At 36.0% G+C, this 26,244-nt stretch overlaps 1 long non-coding RNA gene and 1 pseudogene across 1 annotated transcript; one reads left to right on the forward strand and one right to left on the reverse strand.

Annotated features, from left to right (window-relative positions):
- Nucleotides 1-22,669, reverse strand: part of LOC147035146 (uncharacterized) — a 115,771-nt pseudogene extending 93,102 nt beyond the window's left edge.
- On the forward strand, nucleotides 432-2,354 carry LOC147035147 (uncharacterized). Its single transcript, XR_015061487.1, has 3 exons — nucleotides 432-1,486; nucleotides 1,840-1,897; nucleotides 2,187-2,354. It is a non-coding gene; the product is annotated as an uncharacterized LOC147035147 (long non-coding RNA).
- Nucleotides 22,670-26,244: the final 3,575 nt, after the last annotated feature.

Genomic DNA, 26,244 nt, shown 5'->3' on the forward strand with positions numbered 1-26,244 from the left:
GCTACCACACAGAAGCATAGATACCAGTGTTTTGAGAGAAGTGGGAACTGAACTTTCTTGGCAGTCAGTGGGAAATGTGCCAGAGAATTTAAAGAATTCACCATTAGATATCTCTTTCCGTACTGTTTTCACTACACTGGCCATGGAGAAAGCTTCTTCATCAAAGTCACGTGATGCCATTGCTGCCTTCAAAGTTTGCTGAAGCCCCACTAGGGTAAGAATACTGGTTCTGGCTCACTTTTCCCCATGTAAATGAATGGGGGATTTTCAGCCATGAAATTTTTCTTTTTTTTCCCCTAAAAAAATAAATCCCCTTTTTAGCCCAAGGTATATTTATTTGCCTCCCCTTTTAACCTAGGGGCTCTCTATTCAAATAACCCATACAACAAGATAAAGATTTGTTAAAGGTGATTCTAAAGAAATATCTGAAACGTCTAAGCCCCGGGACACTCTTTATCAAATAACCCATACAACATGATAAAGATTTGTTAAAGGTGATTCTAAAGAAATATCTGAAACGTCTAAGCCTCGGGGCACTCTTTATCAAATAACCAATGCATATTGTTTAGCTCACTCATTGAACCTATAAACATTTGTTCATTCTCAAATTCCTTCAATAGTTTAATTTTCTTTGCACAATAATCCCCATCTAAAATATTGAAAAACAAAACATTTGAATCTTTATATTTTTTAAGATACCCCTTTTGTGCCATTACGAAATGATAAGCTTCTCTTAATGATCTCATCTGGCCACCGCCCGAGTTGCAAATCATTTTTGTACATAAACCACGCCATAAAAAAAGTTTTGTTTCAAATGTTTTCAGTTCATGCCGTGAAAATGAGGAAGTGTTTTTTTGACACGGTCGTGCTGTGTGAATGAGGAAGTGGTTTTGGACTGTCATGCTGTGAAAAAATAGGAACTATTCTGTGAGACAAGGTCTCGTGTTTATATTTTATCTCAGAACACGAACTGAAAACATTTGAATCAAAACCATTTTTTATGGCGTGGTTTATGTACAAAAATGATTTGCAACTCGGGCGGTGGCCAGATGAGATCATTAAGAGAAGCTTGTCATTTCCTGTGGCCACACCCAATGATTAAGCAATCTCCTCATCGTTGCTTTATAAGTGATTCGCCAGACAAAGTTTCTGCCAGACGGGATTTTCATTTTTACAACTGAGGCATGGGCGATCTTTCTTCCGATGAAGACAACAGCTCACTACAGAGTTGGTAAGTTTGTGTATGGTTTTCTCTTTGAACGATGAAGCAAATGATTATTAATTAAATCATGATAATTCTGATATATATATATTTTTTCCCTGACAGGCCATTGGAAGAAATTGAGTTTACATATCATGACGTGGTGCATGAAATTAATACTCTTATTGAAGAGATCAATGATTTTAGAAGAGAATTGAAAGACATTTACAATGAGTGGTATGAAGTCTTATCACGTCCTCTCATCTCGAAGGAATTAAACCAATGGTGAGACACATGTGTGTGTGTGTCTCTCTCTCTGTCTGTCTTTCTACCTACCTCTCTCTGCTCTTATTGAAGAGGTCAATGATTTATAATGACTGGTCTCTGATCTCGAATGAATTAAACCAATGGTGAGACACGTGTGTGTGTCTATGTGTGTGTATGTGTGTGTGTGTGTGCGTGTGTGTGTGTGTGTGTGTGTGTGTGTGTGTGTGTGTGTGTGTGTGTGTGTGTGTGTGTGTGTGTGTGTGTGTGTGTGTGTGTGTGTGTGTGTGTGTGTTGCTTTCCCTGTCTGTTTGTATCTCTCTCTGTCTGTCTCTTCATCTATACCCTTGACTTATTATTATTTTTTTTTTCAGCACTATCGCACAACATCAGCTGTTGAAGCAATCTTGTACAACACATGATTTTCTGGAGGTAAATATTTCTGAATTATTATTAATATCACTGGTACAACACATGATTTTCTGGAGGTAAATATTTCTGAATTATTATTAATATCACTCTCTCTTTAGAATGTCGTCTTATGTTGGTTGCATCATTAGTTTGGGCGTGGTTTTGTCAGTACACTGGAATTCATTTTATTGACCTTGAAAGGATGACAGGCTCCTGGTGTGTTAATTCAGTGGTCAACGAGGCTTACTCGTATTACCATGTAATTATCTTTATAAAACCTAATTATTATCCACTTTTTGTTTCAAAACAGAATATGGTGTCTGAGTTTCGAAATCACAAGACATCTGAAGAAGATTGCTGGGAAAGATTATACATTCTCGCAAATGAATATTTAATATTTTCAATATTAATAAATTATATTTGTTTTGTTTACAATTACTTGATTCTGAATTACAAAAAAAGAATCAAGACATGAACGAGAGGGGGGGGGGGTAGGTGCGCTCCCCAATGACCCATCACCCCCTCATCCCATCCCTCCCCTCCCCATGTGTGTGTGTGGGGAAGGGTGGGGGTGCGATGAGGGAGGTGGTGGGTCAAAGGTGGGGGCGCACAGGGGGGATGAGGGGGTGGGGCTTGTGTGGGCGGGGCTTGTGTGGGCGGGGCTTCGGTGGGGCTTGTGTGGGTGGGGTGTGTGTGGGAGGGGCTTGTGTGGGCGGAGTGTGTGTGGGTGGGGCTTGTGTGGGTGGGGCTTGTGTGGGTGGGGCTTGTGTGGGCGGAGTTTATGTGGGTGGAGCTTGTGTGGGAGGGGTTTATGTGGACAGGGTTTATGTGTGTGGAGTTTTTGTGTGGAGCTTGTGTAGGCAGGGCTTATGTGGGGGGGGTTTATGTGGGAAAGGTTTATGTGGGCAGGGGTTTATGTGGGTGGAGCTTGTGTGGGAGGGTTGAATGTGGATGAGGCTTATGTGGATGAGGTTTGTGTGGATAAATGGATGGGTGGAGAGATGGGGGGGATGGGTGGATGAGTGGAGCTTGTGTGGATGGGTGGATAATTTTTAAATTAAATAAACATGTTGTGTGTGTGTGGGGAACTAATTAACTAATCACTAATTATGTGAATATGATGAATATGGGTGGAGCTTGTGTGGGGTTTGTGTGTGTGGAGCTTGTGTGGAGTTTTTGTGTGGAGCTTGTGTGGGGTTTGTGTGGGGTTTGTGTGGGCGGGGCTTCGGTGGGAGGGGCGTGTGTGGGCGGAGTCAAAAAGGGGCGGAGTCAAAAAATTTCAATTTATTGGAGCTTGTGGGGGGTGTGTGGTGGAGTTTGTGTGGGGTTTGTGTGGGCGGGGCTTCTGTGGGCGGGGCTTGTGTGGGTGGAGTCAAAAAGGGGCGGAGTCAAAAAATTTCAATTTATCTTTGTCTTTTGTAATTCCTGTGAATAAAATGAACCTAAAATCTCTTCCCCTTCCAAATCATATATCTTATAAGTCCAAGGAACCGTATCTATTACATCAACAATTTTAAAAAGCTCGTTGGTCCATCTTTTCATATAACCTTTTTCAAAATGAGATTTCCACCTATATATTCTTACGATATCACCAACTTTGAACTTAGGTTTTCTGACATTAATCTCTTTTTCATATTTTAATTTTGTAAATGTTTCTGATGGTTTCATATTTGTTGCCGTGTGAATCGTGTCATTATACTTATCCACAATATGCTGAATAAAAGATGACCATTGTTGTGAACCGAGTTGTGTGAATTTTTTATATAGTCTCTCTTTTAAGGTACGATTAAAACGTTCAACAACAACTGCCTTCCCTTCATTAAAGGTACTGTATAATGTAATACTGTTATTTTTTAGAAAATTCATAAATGTCTTGTTATAAAACTCTCTACCCTCATCAGTCCACAATTTTTTAGGTTTTCTCTTACTTTTATTAAATATCTGTTGAAAAGCTAACATAAGAGTATTACCTGTTTTGTTTTTTAAAGGGACAACCCACGCATATCTACTCCTCAAATCAATAACGGTTAAAGCATACTTGTACCCCTTATCATTATTGAGTTCAATCAAATCAGCAGACCAGCTATAATCAACTTCCTTGGAATAAACTTTCCTTCTCTGAAACTTTGTGAATATTGGTTTATGTAATTCATCAGCTAATTGCTCTTCAGTCTTAATGGAATCATTAGAGCCTATAAGTTTTTTGAATTTCCAAGTCCAAGTTTCAATTTAGCACTGATCATCTTCTTCACAATGAACCGATCAACTTTTTCTCTCAAGGTTGGATTTTGTATCAGAGATAAATTATACAACATTTCTCTATCGGCTTCATGCTTTTCTTCCAACGTTGTGGTATTCCCATAATCAATATCGTGTCTCATGCACACTTCATCAACTCTATTGATAGGCTTACTCCAGGATTTAGGATTGTCTGCCTCATCTAATCTTTTATCCAAGTTTGTGCCTGGACCACAGAAAGAATACCCTGGAAGATGTAATTCCAGTAGTTGTAAATTTACTTCCTGATAAAAACTTTTGTATATCTCCTCCGAGTTTGTGTTTGGAGATAAATTGATTTTTTTGAACCACACACCGAACATATACCTTTTTGTATAACCCTGTTATTTTTACTTTTAATATATGAAATATTTTTAGTATTAGTTTTATTTTTACATTTGAGACAATAACTCATTTATTTATGAGAAAAATTCCTGCAGAGTGCAAAAACCTTTTTAGTTTCCAACATGCACATTTGAATCTTAATTTTTAAAACATAAAGAATCCTTAGAAATGCCTTCACTCTCTCCCCCATTTATTTAAGAAAAAAAAAAAAATGAAAAACTTGAATTAAAATCCATATCTTGTCGATGTCAATAGTCTTGTTGAAAGTATTGCAAATAGACTTGCCAATTCTTTGTTTTCCTCCTCGGTGGGTTGAGTTATTTTCTGTAATACCCTTAATCTTTTTTTAATCTCACTGGTTTCCATATTTTGATATTTATTCATTCTCTCTCTTTCCTCCCTCTCCTCCCTCTCTCTCTTCTCTCTTTCCTCCCTCTCTCTCTTCTCTCTCTTCTCCCTTTCATCCCTCTCTCTCTTCTCTCTCTTCTCCCTTTCATCCCTCTCTCTCTCTCTTTTCTCTCTTTTCTCTCTCTCTTTTCTCCCTCTCTCTCTTCTATCTCTTCTCCCTTTCATCCCTCTCTCTCTTCTCTCTTTCCTCCCTCTCTCTCTCTTCTCTCTTTCCTCCCTCTCCTCCTTCTCTCTCTTCTCCTTTTCCTCCTCTTCCCTCTCTTCTTCAACTCCTTCCTCATCCCTTACTATCCTTGAATCGCTTACACCCCATAGAATATTATACATATATTCATCAGGATTTCTTGTTATTCCTGTATCCAAAATAATTTTTTTACAACAGGAAACCAATAAAATTTCTTTTGAATTTCTAAAAGAGCCTTACCTTTTCTTAACTTTATAATTTTTTCATTATTTAACATTCTAATTAAATCTAAAGTTGTCGGTTTATCAACATCAGCATAATGCCAATCTTTTATTGAAAATACCTCATTCTTATGTTGTAGAACATATTTATTAAAATACCGAATACCCTTTTCTTGAAGGTATGCTTGAACACAGAAATGATAATTTTCTTGAAGCCTTCTTGCTGTCATTTATGTATTAGAAATATATGTTAGAATAATATTATGGCACGAAACACCTCCCCATCTTCCCATAGTTAAATCATTTTGTATTTCCTTACTTATTATATATATTCCTGTTTTTTCTGTTTTCATGAGATAAACAAGGGCAAAACCATTATTATATTTACCCTTATTAAATTCTTTTATTTGTTGTTTACTAATCTTAGCCCCACAAAACTCATTCTCGATACCAAGTGGATAATATTCTTCCTTACGAGACTGATTTAATTGTTCCAGGTCTTCGAGGTTAATTTTAAATGACCAATTATACCCTAAATCATTCATATCATACCCCCATTGTTCTATTTTCATGTTTATATTTTTCATAAGCATTTTTCATGTTTATATTTTTGGTTATATTATATTTATGTCATTCAGCCTGTGCCTTTGTGTAATAATTTGATAAATCAATATCCAGTTCTTGAGATACACCAAAGATAGAACCATCTTTACCAACATAAGTCATTTATATTAGATTAAAAATAATATCACAAATTTTTTTATTTTTGTTGAGTTGAAATAACACATATAGGCATAATTGGCCACAACACTTGGAGTTTAATTCTTGGACTTGAAATGTTTGATAAACACCATTCTGTAAGAATTTTATGACTTCAACAGGTGGCGGAAGACCAAAACTATCAAAATAATATTTGTCTTGACTATTAAAAATACAAACCCAATGAGAACCGTTCCCATTATTATCTTCTAAGTTAATAATAATATTCTTTGTATGTTTCGGCACATTTGTTAATTCATCTCTCATACAAATAACCACATTATGAATTTTTAATTTCTTACAATATTTGACAAGTTGTAAATTTGATGTTGTATTCTTTCCAAATTCTTTCAACCACTCATCAATGCTCATTTATTTATTAGAAAGATATAATCCATTACCTCTTTTCATTAATTTTACACCTGCTTGTGCTATAGAAGAAAGCATATCTCCAACTAACAATCTCGCTTTATCAGGCAGACCTTCAAGTTTTTCAGCAAAATCTACAATTACACCACTTCCACTAATTTGTTTCTCCAACTCTTTGTTATGTCTTTCCAATTCTTTTTGAGCCTGGAGTTGAGCCTTCCTTTCGTTGGCAGTTTTCACCGCTGTTGAAATACCACCCGTCAATGCTCCAACCCCACTTAAACCAGCAAATAAAGGAATTAGAAATGGGAGAAATCCTCCACTCGTCTCTCTTATTGAATATTTTTTCAACATTGGTTTTGTCATTTTAATTTTAAGTGAGCCAGTGTCATTCAAGATTTTAACCTGTTCTCTTGTGAGAAAAACATCAATTCTTACTGCTCCTTTTCTCTGAATTGTATTAACGTTAATCGTATAAGGCTTTTGATTTTGAACACAAGATGATAGTTTATGAAGATTGGTTTGAATAACATATACCCCAGTTGGTACTTTGCCACTCATTTATTTAACAAAAAATTATGTGAGACTAATCATCACACCATTATCTGTATTAATCTGCAATTCTGGTTCTTCCAAAAGCAAACAATATGTATCAACTTCTTCACTCTCTCCTCTTTCAATGTATAGGGAAGTATCCAATCGATTAGACTTTATAGTTTCCTTTTGAGCGCTCAGGTCAAACGCATAGATTGTATACAAACTTTTAAATGCTGTCATATCCAAAATAGGTTCTTTATTTCCATTACTTTCACACACCTTTTGGTAAGACTTGTATGCTTCAGCAAAATCATTTTTTTCCCAATTAATTTCCAATCTATCTCGTGGGTAAAATGTTCCATCTAGAGAAACGCGAAGTTGTTTCACCTTAGCATTATCACTCAATGCATTATTCTTATCAGTCGCAGTATCACCATCTGGCTTTTTAAAAATGATCCACAGGTATCGTGGCTTTCCTTCCAGAACACCCAAATTCCACGTGTAAGTAGTTTGATTGAGTTTAACGTGTTGACATCTTCTTTTGAGGTATGATACACTGAGTGGTTTCTTTGAGTTAAGTCTTCGATTCAACATCTCTTCTGTTTTAAGATTAGGAGTATATTCACTGATATACCAACTCATCTCCTCAATTCCAAATTTATTCTGATCACCAAAAGCACTAGCAACACCAAAACGCAATCGATTTTCATTATCATTCCTTTGTAGTTGAAATCTAATTTTAAGACCATACAGAACTTTATCATGATCACAAAATCCAAATATACCTTTAAGAGGAACTGCCACAGTAAAACTATTTTCTGCTTTTGTATCATCATTATACATTCCTTTCCTTTGAGTATATCCAGGGTCTGTGTTTGTTCCCGTTGACATATCAGGAATAAAACCTTCGACAGACCCCTTTCCCATTCTATCACTGAATGTATAGAGTGTAAATTTCATCATTTCAGATACAGCAGAGACATAATCAACCGCTTCAACTTCTTGTGTTCCAATATACAAACGCACACTATCAAACATTTTCCAGAAGAAATCATTTACAAGTGTAGCGTTTGTGTTATTCCCAGCCTTAGTGAATTTAAATTTACACAACAAGAAACTTTCGGAGAGAATCAAATAGGTTTGTTGATTATTTATTTCAAAACTTTTTGTACCATTCGTATTCCAGTCTGTTCCAGTTATTGCATTTACCTTGAAGTAATCTTCTTTTTTAGTGGAGTTTGAGATAATAATAGTATCATCCAAATCATAGATACTATCAATTGCTTCCATACTTGTATTTATTTAGGAAAAAAAAGATGTTAAAACTTTTGAAACCCTGATCCAAGTATTTGAATTATTTTCTGTCGTTCTTGGGGGGACAACTGAGTTTTGCCTTTCTTAATTTCTTTTATTGCTTGTAATTTATGAGATTCCTTCTGAGCATCTTTTATACTCTTTACAGCACCTGCTGCATTTCCCACAGCAGAAGCAGTTGAACCAATTAGATCTTTATGTTTAAGAATAGTTGAACCAATACCCATGAGAGTATCAATTATCCCATCTCCTCTAAATTGATGTCCAACACCCCTTTGTCTCTTAGGTTTATAGTATCCTCTACCAAGATACATACCTTCACCCTTTTAGTATGGGGAAAGGAACATCCCATCCCCTGTAATTATTTTATATTTTCCCAACTCTTGTTTCCTCACAATAACCATCGTATTTATTTTTTGGAAAACTTCACGTAGGTGAATTCTGATGGATATAACTTCTCCATTAAAAGAAATCACACGATTATCTTGGTCGGTTATCCTAAAATTTACTCAGTATATGGTTTTTCCTGACACAGGTAGACAAACAAAATTTTTGGGTTCCATATTGAATTTATAACCAATTGGGGTTGAGTATGCGCTGAATGAAAATATTGTATTTGTTTTTTTTCCATCATTATAAGCACCATCAATCAAATCACAGTGAATTAACACCGAATTTATTCCTGAGGATATTTGAATGACATTATCACTGTAAAACGTCCCATTAGTTTCAATCTTTTTTGAGGAGAAACCCAATAACTCTCCAAATGAATTATCAATTGTGAAATCAACCTTGTAGTTATTTTTAACTTTAATCGTTGATTTTGAAGTCTGTTTTTGAATGTTTATAACAATATTTTTTGGTTCATCACCCTGTTCTTTTATAAGACGAGCAATTTCGGAAGATATTTGAGAAATCTCATATGCTCCGGGTGAGACTGTTATCGTTTTGTATCCACTTCCCGGATTATAACTAAACTTGTCATTTTTCTCGGTTATATTAAATAAGGTATTATAAGTTTCCATGGACAATAAAGATGCCTCATATTCTTTTGTTGTGTCAAGTTGTAGTGGGTATGGGAATGAAGATGTGTGGTCACTTGTTGTGAAATTGAAACTAAGGATTGTGCTTCTCATCTTATTTAATATGAGATAAAATGTCTTTATATTGATATTTATTAATTATTTTCATGTTCATCAACTGGTCTAAAATGGCTGATGCTTCATTAAAACAATTGTTATTTCCAGCCTTCTTACTGCCTTACAACAATAACAGCCTCTTAACTAATTGCGATGGGCCATTTGGAAGAAAACTAACACCTGAACCAAGGATACTTAAAGCCTGAATAATGTGTTTCTCCTTCTCATTCTTCCTACTTTTACCAGAAAGAATAACCTTATAATTTAGAGTGTTCAGCAGATCAATATATACTCTATCATCATTATTTTCCATATCCAATGGTTTATCAATATACTCTGATTCATCCCTCACAGTTGAACCTTGTCTTCCATCTTTTGTGAGAAGAAACATCAATCTCGGAGTTAGTTTAACAGGGGGTTGAGCAGAACCTAAGAACCTTAATTCATCATTAAATATCAATACCTTTTCTTGAACAAGATGAAATATTGCTGATTGTTCTGTTGGAATGAGTCCTGCTTTGGTTTTTGAATCCGCTGAATATTCATTGTTTTGAACAGCATTCACAATATAATCAGGGGGTTGATTAATCTCTTCCAGTTGTTGAAATAATTCTTCATCATGATATTCTAATTCTCCAATATGCTCTAATTCTTCCTCCGTCATTTGACTGAAATCTTTTAACATTTGAAGTTTTTTAGGAGTATATTCTACTGTGGGAACTGTGGAAACATCTTTCATTGTTTCTCGGGAAGTTTTTAAAAGTGGTTTAAAAAATTTCTCTTGTTTTCTTTCAAATGCTTCTTCGCCCGTTAGTTTCTGTCTGCGTTTCTTCTTTATGTCTTCCTGCTGTTTTACAACTTTTGAAACCAACTCTTGATGTTCCCTAAATCTTCTTGCTCTTTCTTTCGCATCCATTTATTTGTTGAAAAATATCATTTAATATCTCATCTTGTTTCACAACAATATATTTATATTTTTCAGTCGTGTGTTTCATGTAATCCCCAAATTCCTTTTTACTACATAATGTAGAACAATTGTCTCTCCAAAAATTGTTTATATCTCTTGAATTTAACTTGAATAAAATAAAAGTATTAGCATTGTTTCTGATGGAACGACGAGGAAGCTGAAAGTACGATTGACTAAGATAAATACAATTACAAGAAGAATGTCTCCCTCTTGTGTAGTAGCTGTCCATTACCGTTTGGTTTCTCTCATTAACACAATCATCAAAGATAACAAGGTTCTTTTTGGATTTATCCAAATCTTGGGGAGACGGTATATCATCCGTATTATCACTCAGAATACAAGTTATCGGTTTTGATTTCTTTTTACATCTCTGTGTATCACAAAATAGTTGAATTATATCTTCAATGTTAAAATCATTTAGGTTTTTTTGAAGTTTAAATAAACCGATTATATCTTCTTTTTGAAGACCAGCATTAAAACCTTGTGAGAGTAGTTGATACTCTGGTTGAAAACTCGACTTTGTGAAAATTATTAAATTATCATAATCTAAAAAGTTGGGAGTGAGGAGCATCTTTAAAAGTAAGCAGGTTTTTCCACATCTACTTGAACCAACTATGAGGCATCTTAATGAATTTGGGAGATTTTTATGGTTGTCAAATTTTATCTTATTTTCCCAAATGGGTAAAAAATCATTCATTTATATATTTGGAAAACAGGTTATTTAATTTATTATTGGCTTTTTTCGAAATTCTATATTTTATCCTAAGTTCAGGTTTAATTTCAAGATAATCCATTATTTTATTTATGCAATATCTTGTGTTGATATTTCCCTGAAAATCACATCCATGAATAATATATAACAACAATCCTTTGAACATTTCTCTAATACGTTCAGTTTCTTCCCTTGTAAGGAAAGGTGTGTTATCACCCTCGTACTTTCCATTCATTTCTCTAATCAATCTTGTAAAGTAATTCATTTTTGGTGTAAATATAAAAGAATTATTTTCCTTTTTATATTTTTGATTATCATTAATCAGAAGATAATCACAGAATATACATTGTTTATAGGCTTTTGACTCTGTGTTTAATCCCCGTCTTTCACACGCAGGACAATTCTCAAATTTATCATATGGAGAATCATGGAATTCAAGAGGCTCAAAATCGAGTAAACTATTCATATTTATAAAGTAAAACTTTACTTAAACTGAAATTCATCTTCGATATCATCTTCGATACTTTCAGAATCATCTATACTTTCATAACTATCATTTGAACACCAACTCTCGGTGCCATAACTATCGTTTGAATGCAAACTCTCAGTATCATAATCACTCTCATCATCTTCAAAATCTTCAGTTGAATATTGACTCATTTAATTAGTAGAAAAAACATTACCATCGATGTCGATATACATTTTTTCATTAACAGATTCAACTGCTACATTTTTTATATTAAAGGTAATTTTAAAATGATCCTTAACTATAATTGAATGAAATGTCATTTCACCTGATATATTAACATCCTTTATTTCATCAGGATTTATATCTTTAGGGTTGTTGAAAAAAATACAAATTTCTCCTTGCATATTACAGATGGTCTTATCTTTTCTTTCTAAAGCTTCATCCATAAGGTTTTTATTTTTTGATACCTTTTCTTGTTTCATTGCTTTTTCTAGTTTTGAATATATTGCCAGAAGGAGAGGAGAAACTTTTGTTAGAGATACCTTAATTTATGTTCTTCCAGGTATACTAAAAGCCCTTCCACTGAAGTAAATTGAAGAACTCATCATATCCACCATAATTGTTTTTATCCAATAGTTGTTATATTTATCTTTGTTCAATTTTACATCCTTGACATATTTCTCAGTATCTTTAACAAATGAAGAGATTGATTGAAACTTGTCTTTTGTGTCTTGAAACATTGTATTTATTAAGTGAAAAAGTTGGAGGATAAAATGGTTTTAAGCACAGATTCACCTGTAAAATAAACTAAATTTTCATCAAGAAAATTTTAGTTTAAGCACAGATTCACCTGTAAAATAAATGAAATTTTCATCAAGAAAATTTTTGTTTAAGCACAGATTCACCTGTAAAATAAATGAAATTTTCATCAAGAAAACTTTAGTTTAAGCACAGATTCACCTGTAAAATAAATGAAATTTTCATCAAGAAAACTTTAGTTAAAGCACAGATTCACCTGTAAAATAAACGAAATTTTCATCAAGAAAATTTTAGTTTAAGCAAAGTTTTATTATATAAATATGGTGAATACAACGTACTGCGATGTTTGTAATCACGAATATAAACATTATAGAAAACACCTCCGAACCAACAAACACACATTTAATCTATTTTATAAAATATCTCCTCTTGAGTTGGAAAGAAAACATTGTGATATCTGCTCAAAGGATGTTTTGAAGAGTAGTTATAATAGACATCTTCAATCACAAAAACACAAGAAAAATGAGTTTAAAGTAAAGGGAGACTATTATATTGAAAACACTGATGGGGCATTTAAAGGGCAGATAAAAATAAGGATTTTTCAATTTGGAGAACCCGGTCCATCATCAATAGTTGAATCAATTGAAATAGTGAAACCTGATGTTGAAAAATTTATTAAAAAGACATTAAAAGAAATGAAAACTTTAAAGTTTTATATGGGAGTGAAAATGAATATGAAAAGACAAGATGAAGAACAAACTCATTATATGAGAACAGATCTTCATTTTATAACATGATTTCAAGATTTTTTGAATAGTGGGGTTTATGAAGAACTATCAAGACAAGAGGAGGATGTTGATAATACAGTGGTAGGAAGTGGATTCAATATTAAAAAAAATCATCTTTTAGATATACACATTCTAAAATCAAACCCTCTTAAAGCTTCTTCTTATATTGAATTACCAAAAGAAATAAAACGAAAGAAGGCAGTTGTTAATATTAAGAATAATGATAATAAATGTTTTCTCTGGTCTGTTCTTGCTCACTTACATCCACCAAAATGTAATTCAGAAAGAGTAAAACAACATATGAACTATGAGAATACCTTGGACATTAAAGATTTTAAATTCCCAATGCCACTAAACAGATATTCCTAAATTTGAGAAAAAGAATAATCTTTCTATTAATGTATATGGATTAACGGATACAAACAAAGTTCAAATATTAAAAATTTCAAACAGCTATAAAAATGAAGAAACACACATTGATCTTTTATATTTTAGTGTTGGCAAGAATTCACATTACACATAAATCAATAATTTATCACGATTAATCTCTTCTCAGGTATTCAGAACAGCAAACAAAATATATCCTTGTAAGCGATGCCTTAATTCATTTCATACAAAAGAACGATTAGAACAACATTCAAAATATTGTAGTAATCATAAATCAGCTGTAATTACAATGCCTAAACCTGGTGAAAAGATTTCTTTTGAAGATTATAATAAATCTACCATGCACCCATTTGTGATATACACTGATTTTGAATGTATCCTTAAAAAGATAAATACTGCTTCTCCTAATCCAAAAGAACCATATACAAATAAATATCAAAAACATATTCCTTGTGGTTTCTGTTATTATATCAAATCATCTGTTGGAGAAAAGTATAATAAACTTGAACATTATAGTGGAAAAAAAGCTTCACAAGAGTTTGTAAAACGATTAGAAAAGGATTGTATAAGACTAACTAAATTAATGAAAGAAACAAATGAACCGATGAAATTAACTAAAGAAGAAAAATTAGAATTTAGAAAGAACAATATCTGTCATATTTGTGAGGAGGAAATTGAGGAGCCTAAAGTTAGGGATCATTGCCATCTTACTGGTAAATATAGAGGTCCCGCTCATTCCTGTTGTAATCTTAATTATAAATTACCTTCTTTTATTGCAGTCTTTCTTCACAACAGCGCCAACTATGATACACATCTATTTATAAATGAACTTTCAAAAACACCAGGGAATATTTCTGCCATAACAAACACAAGTCAAAAGGAAATTTCATTTACAAAAATGATATTCACAAAACCTATAACTCGTATTCGGTTTCTTGATTCTTACAAGTTTATGGGAACACCACTAGCCAACCTCGCATCAAATCTAAGCTCCACGGGCTCTTTTCCAAATCTTAATTCATTCTTTCCAAAAGAGGAAATTCAAACTAAAGAGGAAATTCAGATTAAAGAGAGAATTCAAAGTAAAGAGGAAATTCTAATTAATGAGGAAATTAATGAAGAAATTCTTACTGAAGATGAAATTCTAATTTTACAGAAAATTCGAACAAAGAATGAAATTCTAACTAAAGAGGAAATTCTGATTATAGATGAAATTCTGATTAAAGAGGGAATTCTAACTAGAGAGGAAATTGAAACATGGAATGAAATTCAAAGTAAAGAGAAAATTCTTACAAGTAAGGGAATTTATCCTTATGGTTATATGGATTCATTTATGAGATTTAAAGAAACACAACTTCTTTCAAAAGAAAGTTTCTATAATAACCTTTATGAAGAAGAGATAAGTGATAAGGAATATAAACACGCACAAGAAATTTGGAAAATATTTTAGATAAAGAACCTTGGAGAATATCATGATTTGTATCTAAAAACAGATGTTTTATTGTTATCTGATGTGTTTGAAGCTTTTAGATCACTCTGTCATAATAAAAATTGTTATGGATTAGATCCTGCCCACTATTTCACAGCTCCTGGTTTAGCTTGGAGTGCAATGTTGAAAATGACAAAACAAGATATACATTTAATCAGTGATGTTGATATGCTTTTGATGATTGAGAAGTCCAAGCGAGGTGGAATATCACAAGTATGTTCAAAAAGATATGCTAAAGCAAATAATAAATATCTTCCAAATTATGATAGTGAAAAAGATAGTAATTATTTGATGTATTTTGATGCTAATAATTTGTATGGATGGGCAATGTCTCAATCTCTGCCTTATGGTAAATTAGAGTGGGTGGAAGAAAAGGATTATGAAAAGGCTTTGATGAATATTGTTAATTCTTCTCAAGAGGAATTGAATGACAAAGAAGAAGGTTATTATTTTGAAGTTGATTTGAAGTACCCGAGTGATCTTCATAATAAGCATAAAGACCTTCCTTTTGCATGTGAGAAAGAAACCCCAAAGAAAGAATGGTTCAGTGATTATCATAAAAGTTTTAATATTAAAGGCAAATCAACAGAAAAGTTATTAACAACATTCTATGATAAAGAGGGATATGTTTTGCATCAAAGGAACTTGAGACAATATTTATCTGCTGGGTTGAGAGTAGCTAAAATTCATAGAGTTTTAAAATTTAAACAAAGTCCTTGGATGAAAAAGTATATTAAATTCAATACAGATATGAGAACAAATACAAAAGTAAAATTTGAAGGGGAATTCTATAAATTGATGAATAATGCTGTCTTTGGAAAGACAATGGAGAATGTTAGAAACAGGCAAAACATTAGATTTGCAACATCTTGGAAAGAAGCTTCTAGATTGATAAATAAACCAAGTTTTGAGAGAGAAGAGGTTTTTTCAGAGAACTTTTCTGCTATTCATATGAAAAAGGAAAGTATTGTCATGGATAAACCAATTTATATTGGAACAGCAGTTCTTGATTTATCAAAGATATTGATGTATGATTCTTTGTATAATGATTTAAAGAAAGAGTATGGTGAAAATGTTTCATTGTTGTATATGGACACTGATAGTTTTATTCTAGATATAAAAACTGACGATGTTTATGAAGATATGAAGAAAAACATTGGAGTATATGATACAAGTAATTTTAGTAAGAAGAGTGAGTTATTTTCAAAAAAGAATGAAAAGGTTATTGGCAAGTTTAAGGATGAGTTGGGTGGAAAAGTAATGAGTGAGTTTATTGGATTGAGAGCAAAGGCATATGCTTTCAGTATGGTGATCAGATTGATAAAAGGTTAAAGGGAATAAAGAAATATGTAATAAAGAAATCAATAACTTTTAGAAATTATTATAATTGTTTGATGAATAAGAAAGAAGAATATAGGAAAATGAATACAATAAGAAATTATAAACATAAGATATATAGTGAAGAAGTAAATAAAAAGGCATTAGGAGCCTTTGATGATAAGAGATTTATTTTAGATAATGGAATAGATTGTGTTCCATATGGATATTGTATGATAGAGTGTATAAAATAGATTGTGTTCCATATGGATATTGTATGATAGAGTGAATAGAATAGATTGTGTTCCATATGGGCACAAGTTTTAACGATGGGAAGATGGGTTAGGGTTTTTAAGGGCTACCGCCGCGTTTTTCACAATATATAAATGGCCGAACCAAGTTAAACACAGATGCCAACCCTCCCGATTTCATCGGGAGGCTTCCGAAAATTCACCCAAACTCCCGCCCTTACGATCACTATCCTTATCCTCCCGAAATTTTGATATTTTTGCACTGTTCACTAATCAGAATGTACTAGTATGAGAATTGAATGAAAAGCATCGTCTGCTACGTATAGCATGTGGTAACTCCATAACGTTCGCTGCTACCAAATTGTACGTAAAAAAATGCAAATTAAAATGAGGAGCAGCGAAACATTGGGTCTGGATCTCGCTTATGCGATCATGCACTGAGATTTAGTGCATGCGGTATGTGTGCAATACAGTGCATGCGGTATGTATGCACAGTGTTTCTGCATGCGATACGCTCACTGCATGCAGCTGGGCCCCGTACCAGCCCGGCGGTCGCGACCACCGTGCGGTGTTTAACAGCCGCTAGAGTTCTACGAGTCGCGCTGCAGCTGTGGAACATCGACTTCGAAGTTACCGATGCTTCAAGCCCTCGATGTTGATTACGAAATGGCAGAAAAGAAGCTTACGAAGACCAAGAAATGGTCTCAGAAGTACAAGACCGAATACAGTCTCCAATACCCGTGTATTCGAAAGTCTGAAAGAGGAATTCATCATGCGTATTGTACAGTATGCAGCGTTGATATTTCAGTTGAGCACGGAGGTCGCGATGATATTCGGAAGCACGTTGGAAGCAAACGGCACACAGACATTGCAAAGGAGAGATCTTCGAGCACGAGTACCGGTACACTTCTGAATTATTTCACCAAACAAGGGACAAGCGAGGAAGAGGATGTTACCCGAGCGGAACTTCTCTTTAGTGGATTTATTGTGGAACATAACTTGCCCATATCAGTCTCAGATCATGCTGGACCTCTATTTCAAAAGATGTTTCCAGATTCAAAAGTTGCTTCAAAGTATGGATGTGCAAGAACAAAAACTTCAGCAATAATTGGTGAGTTGTCAAATGTTACTGCTTCATCTATTGCCGATATTGCTAGACTAGCTCCATAGCCTAGCTACAGGCAGTGGTAGCAATGACAGTGGTGAGGCCCAGCTATATCCTGTCCTGATTTCGTACTATGACAACAGTGCTGGGATTGTGAAGCAAGGTTTGCTAAGTTTGCCTGCGTGCAAACAAGATTCCACTGGAGAAAACATTTTCAAACTGCTTGATCATGAGTTCAGTGACAGGAAAATTCCGTGCGGAAATTGTTTCCTTTTGTGCTGATAATGCCTCTGTCATGGTGGGCAAGCACAAAGGAGTCGCTGCTTATATCCACAAACAAAATCCAGAGTGCTACATCATGGGATGCCCTTGCCATATGATGCACAATACGGCCAAGAAGGCGGCTCAGGCCTTACCCATTGAATTAGATGACTTTCTCATCGATATTTACTACTACTTGGACAAAAGTAGTAAACGCGTCAAAGGAGTGAAAGCACTGCAAGAACTCTGTGATGCCCCGACACACAAGATTCTGAAGCATGTCGCAACAAGGTGGCTGTCCCTTGGTCAGTGCCAAGACAGGCTGATTGAACAGTGGGAGCCACTTCGCCTCTTCTTCAAAGAAGAAGTACGAAGAAAAATGCAACCAACTGTAGCCAAGACTCTAACAACGAGCAAGAAGGACGGCACTGTATCTACTGCCAGTACTGGCACTGCAGGATCAAGCACTAGTGGAGCAGCATTCACCATTACCACTGCAGTATCTGCTGCGAAGAAGACAGCAGGGACAGCACCAAAACCAATGCTGAGAGCAGGTAGCATCACCGGCCCTTCATCACGTTCATCTACAAAGCAGATCCCTTCAGAGTCGAGAAAGACTGTGATAGTCCCATCTACAGGCAAAGAAGGACCCAAGTTAAGTTCTGCTTTTGCCAAATCACTTGATAGAAGCTCAGCAAAACCTTCGAATCAGAGGTCTTCTTCCTTGGCTGCACCTACCTCAAGCTCTCTCCTCAAACGTAAAATTGGATCTGGTACTACGAGTCTGACCTCTTCTGCTGGCAGTAAATGCAAGTGCGATCGCCCTGTGGCTAAGTGTACTACGAGTTCTACAACTAAAAGCGCATCTTCCTCAAACACTGTGCAGGAATCTAGAGAAAAACATGTCAACAGGATGTTCTTGTCTCCACAAACAAAACTCTATTGTTTCTTCCTTCGATATGCTAACAAGCTTTTTGAGAAGGGGAATCTTCTGCTCCAAAGAGACGAACCCTGTATTCATCTCCTGCACGGAGAATTGAATAGTCTTCTGAAAGATATCTTCGTACGGTTTTTGAAACCATCGGTGTCATCGGTTGCTCTGGTGAATGTACCCTTCTCTGAGAGAAATCATCAGAAGAATGATGAGGTTTCTCATGATTGGGAACGATGCCAAACTGTATATAAGGGAACAAAGGAGTCTCAAGAAATCCACCTTCACTCTGAGTGAGTCAGACATCCAAGGTTTCTTCAGTGCAGTTCGCTCATATTATGTGAAAGCCTGCAATTACATCTTCAAAACCTGGCCGCGAGATGATGAATTAGCCAAGCATGCTCAGGTGCTGGATGTTAAGCTACACCAAGAAGTGGGGTTTGACTGTGTGGAGTTTTTCATCAAGAAATTCCCCTGTCTGTTCAGTGGCGGTGATAGTGACATAGACAGTCTTGAGAGTGAATTCGCTCACTACCAGGCAGACGCCTCCATAGCTACAATTGCTACTGAGACAGTGAGAGTGGATGAGCAGTGGCATCGGATTTCACAGCTCACAGATCCCTGCACTGGTGCCAAGAAGTATCCTAATTTGAGCAAAGTGATGAAGGGAATCTTGGTCATTCCTCATTCGAACGCATCATGTGAGCGGGCACTCAGTCTTGTACGGAAGAATCATACTGAATTTCTTCCCAATTTGAGTGTCAAAACCCTGGAAGCTCTCTTAATTGAAAAACTAGATCGTAGCACCCCTTGCTACCAGAGAGAATACAGCAAAGACATAATCAGAAGGGCTAAAAGAGCCACACAGCTGTCACTCAGCAAAGCTGCCATGGAAAAAGCAAGCAGCAGTAGTACCAGCCAGTAAGGTAAGAAAATATTGCTTCTTTTGTGCTTTTTGTTAATCTTTGATTGTCCCCTAACTTACTAATATTAACATACATGTAACATTAAAAAGTGCACAATTTTCCCCTTTTTTTGTTCAAAAAGTGGGAATTCTTAACATGTTAAATGCTCCAAAATAGGGCTCAGAGGGCACTAGAGAGCGTCTCGAACCCCAGAGCTTCCAGGGCCCTAAGGCGGGCCCTGGACCCCGCCGCAAAGGTCGAGCGCCCCGCGCTCGAGATGTGCGCCTCGCGCACATTATTTGGTGTCGGTTGCAAATCCTCCCTAATTCTGATTTCCAAAAGTTGGCATCTCTGCAAGTATTAGTCAAACTAAAGAGTGGAGAAAATCTCAGTCTTGGTATATAAATGGAAAACATAATGAATGTGAAAAATATCAAATAAGTCTTATTGAAAAAATATCTAAACAAAGGTAAATAAAACAAATATGCGAATCAATTTAAAAACCAATAAGTTAGAGGATGTAAAGAAAATAATAAATATGTTTGAATGGACTGAAAAATTTGATGGTTATGAATTGAACAATGGAAAAATAATTTACTACAATATCAAAATGATATGCAACTCAGGAGGTGGTCAGATGAGATCATTAAGAGAAGCTTATCATTTTGTAATGGCACAAAAGGGGTATCTTAAAAAATATAAAGATTCAAATGTTTTGTTTTTCAATATTTTAGATGGGGATTATTGTGCAAAGAAAATTAAACTATTGAAGGAATTTGAGAATGAACAAATGTTTATAGGTTCAATGAGTGAGCTAAACAATATGCATTGGTTATTTGATAAAGAGTGCCCCGAGGCTTAGACGTTTCAGATATTTCTTTAGAATCACCTTTAACAAATCTTTATCTTGTTGTATGGGTTATTTGATAAAGAGTGTCCCGGGGCTTAGATGTTTCAGATATTTCTTTAGAATCACCTTTAACAAATCTTTATCTTGTTGTATGGGTTATTTGAATAGAGAGCCCCTAGGTTAAAAGGGGAGGCAAATAAATATACCTTGGGCTAAAAAGGGGATTTATTTTTTTAGGGGAAAAAAAAGAAAAATTTCATGGCTGAAAATCCCCCATTCATTTACATGGGGAAAAGTGAGCCAGAACCAGTATTCTTACCCTACTAGCCCCTCATTAAATATAAGGAGAGTGTTCCGCCCGTCTGACTGTTCTAGGCAGTCAGCTGCAAAGTGAGCAAGAAGCTGATTCTTGAGCCTTGACCTATTGATTGTTTTTCTGACACCAAGAATGTCAAGTCACTGTTCAAACAATGTATGGATCTCGGAAAGTTTGAATATGTGAGTTCCGTCTTCAATTCTGCTTTCTATATAAGAAACCGGCTCTGCAAACACTCGAGCCTGCATCATTTTCTGATCAATAGTGAATGTGGTATTGTCTTCCTGCTTTTCTCTTTCCATACTTCTATAGCGATTCTTGAAGGCTGTTAGACATTTATTGTGATACTTAGCTTCAATAGCTACTAAATCACCTCCTGCAATTCTTGCTAGCAAGTCTTCGTCTTTCAATGCTGTAGCCATATCTCTGAGTGTCATATCCAGTCCTAAAGTAGAACAGTTATGCAGCTTGCCTTGAGTTTTTCTACAGAAGATGCAGTCTTTCATAGTTGAAGTTGAAGATGACTCATGTGTTTGGCGTTTAGACTTTCTTTCATCTTGTTCAGTAATTTTTCGCTTATGTCTATCTCTTGCTCTTTCAAGCTTAGAGCAAGCAAACTTCAGTTTACATGCTTTATGCCATTTTGCACGATTTTCAAGAAGTTCAGCAGCAGTGTCACATCCGCTGTCGGCTAACTCAACTGGAAGTGCTTGAAGTTCACGAAATCCCTCCACATTCTGCAGGAAATCATCATATGAAGCTAGTCCTTCTCCATCTCACCTTTCAGTAGGAGACTTTAAATCACCATCTTTCAAACCACATCGTATGCACTTTTCCCAATCCATTCTGCTTGGGATCTATATTCGTCTTCCTGAAAAGAGACCAAGACAAGCACATATATTATGTTTAAGGAATTACAGAGTGGTAAAAATAAAAAAAAGCCAGGGTGAGGCAAATTTGTTAATTGCTCCTCAATTATAAACCTGCAATCGGATAAACTCGGGGCAAATTTGGCCTCATGGCAAACAACATTGACCTTTGGGGAAGATTTGACCATTTTGGAGGGAAAAGTGACATTTTTGGGGGGCGTGGGAACGTAACAACAATAAAAACATTCTTGACTGATTCCAATCCCACATTTAACAACTGCTGCACTAGTGCGGCAAGGTGAAAACCTTCCAGATTAACAAAAACCTATGTTATATGTGGTATTTATACAGTATTACACCATGTGACCTTTGACCTCGGTCTGAGCTTGACCTAGGCACCCCAGACCGGGCACCCCCCTCTCGAATGTTTCTATGGGACCTGTATAGCAAGTGTGCAAAATGTGGCGCTTTAATCCAGCGTGTCATGATCTTGCCCAAAATTGGTGCTAAGCCACCGGACTACGAGTATTTCTAGCTCCGTAGCTCAACTAGGCCATTGACAGTGAAGCAGAAGACAAAAGTGGTGGCTCTGTGGAATGAGACTAAATCATGACATGTGAGTGGGTCTTCATTTTCATTTGTATATCGACTTATTTTGACGTTTACACGTGGTGCAATGGTGCATTTCTGTCTGCACCGTCGTTGAGGAGTCGCCAAGAAGCAATGAAACTGGTCCGGCAGATGAGGGTGTGTGTCGCATTGGGATTCTCCTGTGTGTACTATTTGTGAATGTCTTTATAGCTGTGGAGGAACTCTAGGAAGGGTTTGAAGCAGAAAAGGACTTACCTTGGGTAGCTCTTTCATGGTTGATTTATGCAGCATCTTTGGCTAGAAGAGCATGGGAGGAGTCGGTATATATTACAAAGAAAATCGATGGAGACGAGGGGAGGAAATGGCAACCTGCAAATAAGGGAGTGAGGGTGTAAGGTGAATGGGGTTTGAAAATATCATGATTAGAGTCACACCACTTGTTTGATGCTGTGGAGGGGAATGCAATTTATCCATTGCAAGTTGTGTTCAAGAAGGCCGTTCTGTCTTTTTATTTGAGATTTAGGACTGCTGACCATTTGCGGAGAATGGAGCAGCAGCATTTCCATAGTTGTTACCAGGACAGAATCCAAATTGATGGTTAGAGATCACGCTATTTGAAAAGAAGAATGACGATGTTAGCAGCATTGATGGATTCCACAATTTGAATAAAAAAATGAAAGCAAGCTAACTTGTATGTTGTTTAGAGAACCTGTGTATGCACATTTATTGGAGATGGGAGTGATGTTTCTTGACTCCCTGACAGATGGGAGGTGGCCAAAGGAAATGAACAGGTTGAAAAGCACAGACAGGAGATTCAAGAGCAGCAAACAGAAGGATTTGAGAACCCAGACACTGATGCCATTCGGGCCTGTCGCTGGAGCATTAGATGAGGTTGAACCAAACTTTCTCCACCTTTATATGATTGGAAACCATTGATTATCCGTCAATGTTTAAGCTTTGAATTTCTTCAGGACTTCCACCGAGCCAAACATCTCTTTTGTGGAAAGATCTCACATGCAACCGATATTTTACGACCGATGTATTATGATGAAGAAGACCAGAGCTATGGATAGCATGTTTGTCATCATGTTCTTGCTCTTCTAGTTATAGCAAAGATTGTATTCGTATCCATGTGTGAACCCCTTTATGGATTTAATTTTTCTTTTCAAATTGCTCTGGACTAGATGCAAATCATGTCGGTCATTATTAGATCCACATTGAAATATCGTGAAGCTCCAAAATATTCTCTAATGTGTTGCTTCTTTGGCCACAGAAGCATAGGGGTTGATATTCACCATGCGGCCATGTGACCCCATTCTTAATAACTTGCTATAACTCATCCACATGGTTATGATCATTAACAAAAATCTGGTTGGCATTCCAACTGGGCAATTGACACGATGCTCTGGCTTTGTGGTTCAAATCCCATATACTTTTGATTTCTCCATTCTTTCCTAATTTCCTGGTTATTAATTTAAAAGCACACAAATGTTTCCTAATTTCATTAACCTGCATGTAGCATGTGTAAAACAAGAAGTTCCAATGGAAGTCACCTGCAGACTATCCTTCATAATTGACATACTTATTACTGATAATTTCAATTACAACTGACAGGCAGCATGGTATCCACACTGTTCCATTTATCTCTTGTTTCACTTTCACTTTTGTGTTGGCTCCTGGTTCGATCCTTTTGTTGCACAATGGCCCTGTGAATGTCAGTTACAACTGGCAAGTACCATGCATGCTGTGCTGACTGCTTCCATTACCTCCTTGAGTTTCGATCTGGCTTTTGTGCGAGATTACGCAATTACGTTGTGATTTTATGTTACTGCATGTGATTGCTCCTCGTGACCAAAAACCCCAATAACGTACATTGTTAGCTGTAATTACAGCATGTGTGATGAAGAAAGAACAATCTCCACAAAAGAATAAAGTTTGGATGAAGGAATGTCGAAAGAGATGAACCAAGAGGTAGTTACAGCCAAGCATTTGCGGAATTGCACGTGGAAGAGCCGAGAGACTTCATGAATGACGTGCGAACGTCTCCTCAAATGTTTGCATTCACCTTTTTTTACAAGTAAAACTCACGTTGGGAAGTTTGATACAAATTTGAGATATTTCGATTCCACCTGCAGTATGGCTCGGGGTTCATTTTCGATTCCCGGCAGGCTCTGCTTCTCTCCTACTGGCTCTCTGATCGAAACTGACGGACGTGACTGATAAACTAAACTCCATCAAACTATCCCACTTACAAGTTCTGTAAATCTTAATGCTGACAGTGTCCACATTATTCATTATAGCTGTCAGCTATTACTGATATTCTAATTTTGTCGGTTATTAATGAGAGTCTGTATGTGTGTTTTACCTGCAACAGTAATGTTATCGAGTTATCCAGTTCCGTTAAGTCATGGTTGATTTCTGTTGACATTCATGATCAAATTTCTCCAAAACATCCCTATCCTGCACTGCTTCCAGAAGCTCTTGAAGAGACAGTTTGGTTGCCGCCTTTACCCCATACTGCATTACATTGTGATGATATATTATTTTGCAACACGTTTTACTAATGAGATTTGGACACAATTCTGCAGACATAATTTAAAGATGTAACTATCGGCATTCCAATTACCATTAATGTAAGGTAAACTTACAACTGCTACCCTCCCGAAATAAAAATAAAAATTCCTTTCTTCTTTATATAGTAATGAAATGCCATTGATGGAAGAGGAATGCCGGTGAAATGCTGAATGTCATAAATATTGGAAAAGATCATGCTGCCAAGGCTGAAGGTGTGCCGCAGACCTGGACCGTGCTCCTGATTGGCCAGGCACCCGCTGCGACCACTCAATGTGTGTCTGCACGGTACGCAAGGGGGTGATGCGGGCAGATGTCTGGACTAGGGTAGGCGCTGAAAAATCACACGAACGCTCGTTTCTATCCCAGGGAGTCCACACGCAGTGTGGAGGAGAGGCCGCATGCGGGTTGCTTTACAAATAATAATAAAATAAAATGTCGGAGAATCCGGTCTGGCCCCAGCGGTTTAGGATCTGTATTCCTGCGGATGGCTGGTGGACCCAGCGCTCATCAAGCCTCCAGTTTGCTCATTAAGATGCAGCCTCCTGTTTCCTCTGCGGTCTGGGCACTGCCATGAAAACACTTATTGTTAGCAAAGAAATCACATGATTATTGATCATCTTTTTTTATTTGGTAATTACGTGTGGGGTGCTTTACGAAAGGTCGCTTTTTTCTCTCCTCGAAACGGGTCATTGAGGCTCGCCTCGCAGAAGGAGGCCTTTGCCAGGGCTGCCCTAAGGGTTAATTAGGCAATAAATTCACTTGGGTACCAAGTAATATGCAATAACATCAATGGCTTTCATGCTGAGACAATTTATCTGCTCCTGGTTGTTATTACAGCAGTGACATCCAAATGCAAATGTATTGTTTCTGAAGACTAATGATTTTCATTCATGTTTTCCAGACACCTGTAATGATGTAACCCTGATTTTGATGAAATTTCTTTCTTTCAGCATTGCGTCAAGAATCTGGAGGATAGAAAAAAGGACTTCTCACAAATTGAATTAATTTAATGAATTACAATGGAAAAGGTCACACATCAATGCTTCCAGGTAAAGTTTGGAATTGTGTGTGTGTGTATATATATAGATATATATATATATATATATATATATATATATATATATATATATATATATATATATATATATATATATATATATATATATATATATATATATATAGATATATATATATATATATATATATATATATATGTAATCACTTCCAGTCAAACGTTTAAGAACACCCCCATTTTTCCAGTTTTTACTGAAATT

Source organism: Eptatretus burgeri, chromosome 1 (genome assembly GCF_056783735.1).
Source record: "Eptatretus burgeri isolate ZD-2024b chromosome 1, Ebu_testis_v1, whole genome shotgun sequence".
NCBI lineage: Eukaryota > Metazoa > Chordata > Myxini > Myxiniformes > Myxinidae > Eptatretus > Eptatretus burgeri.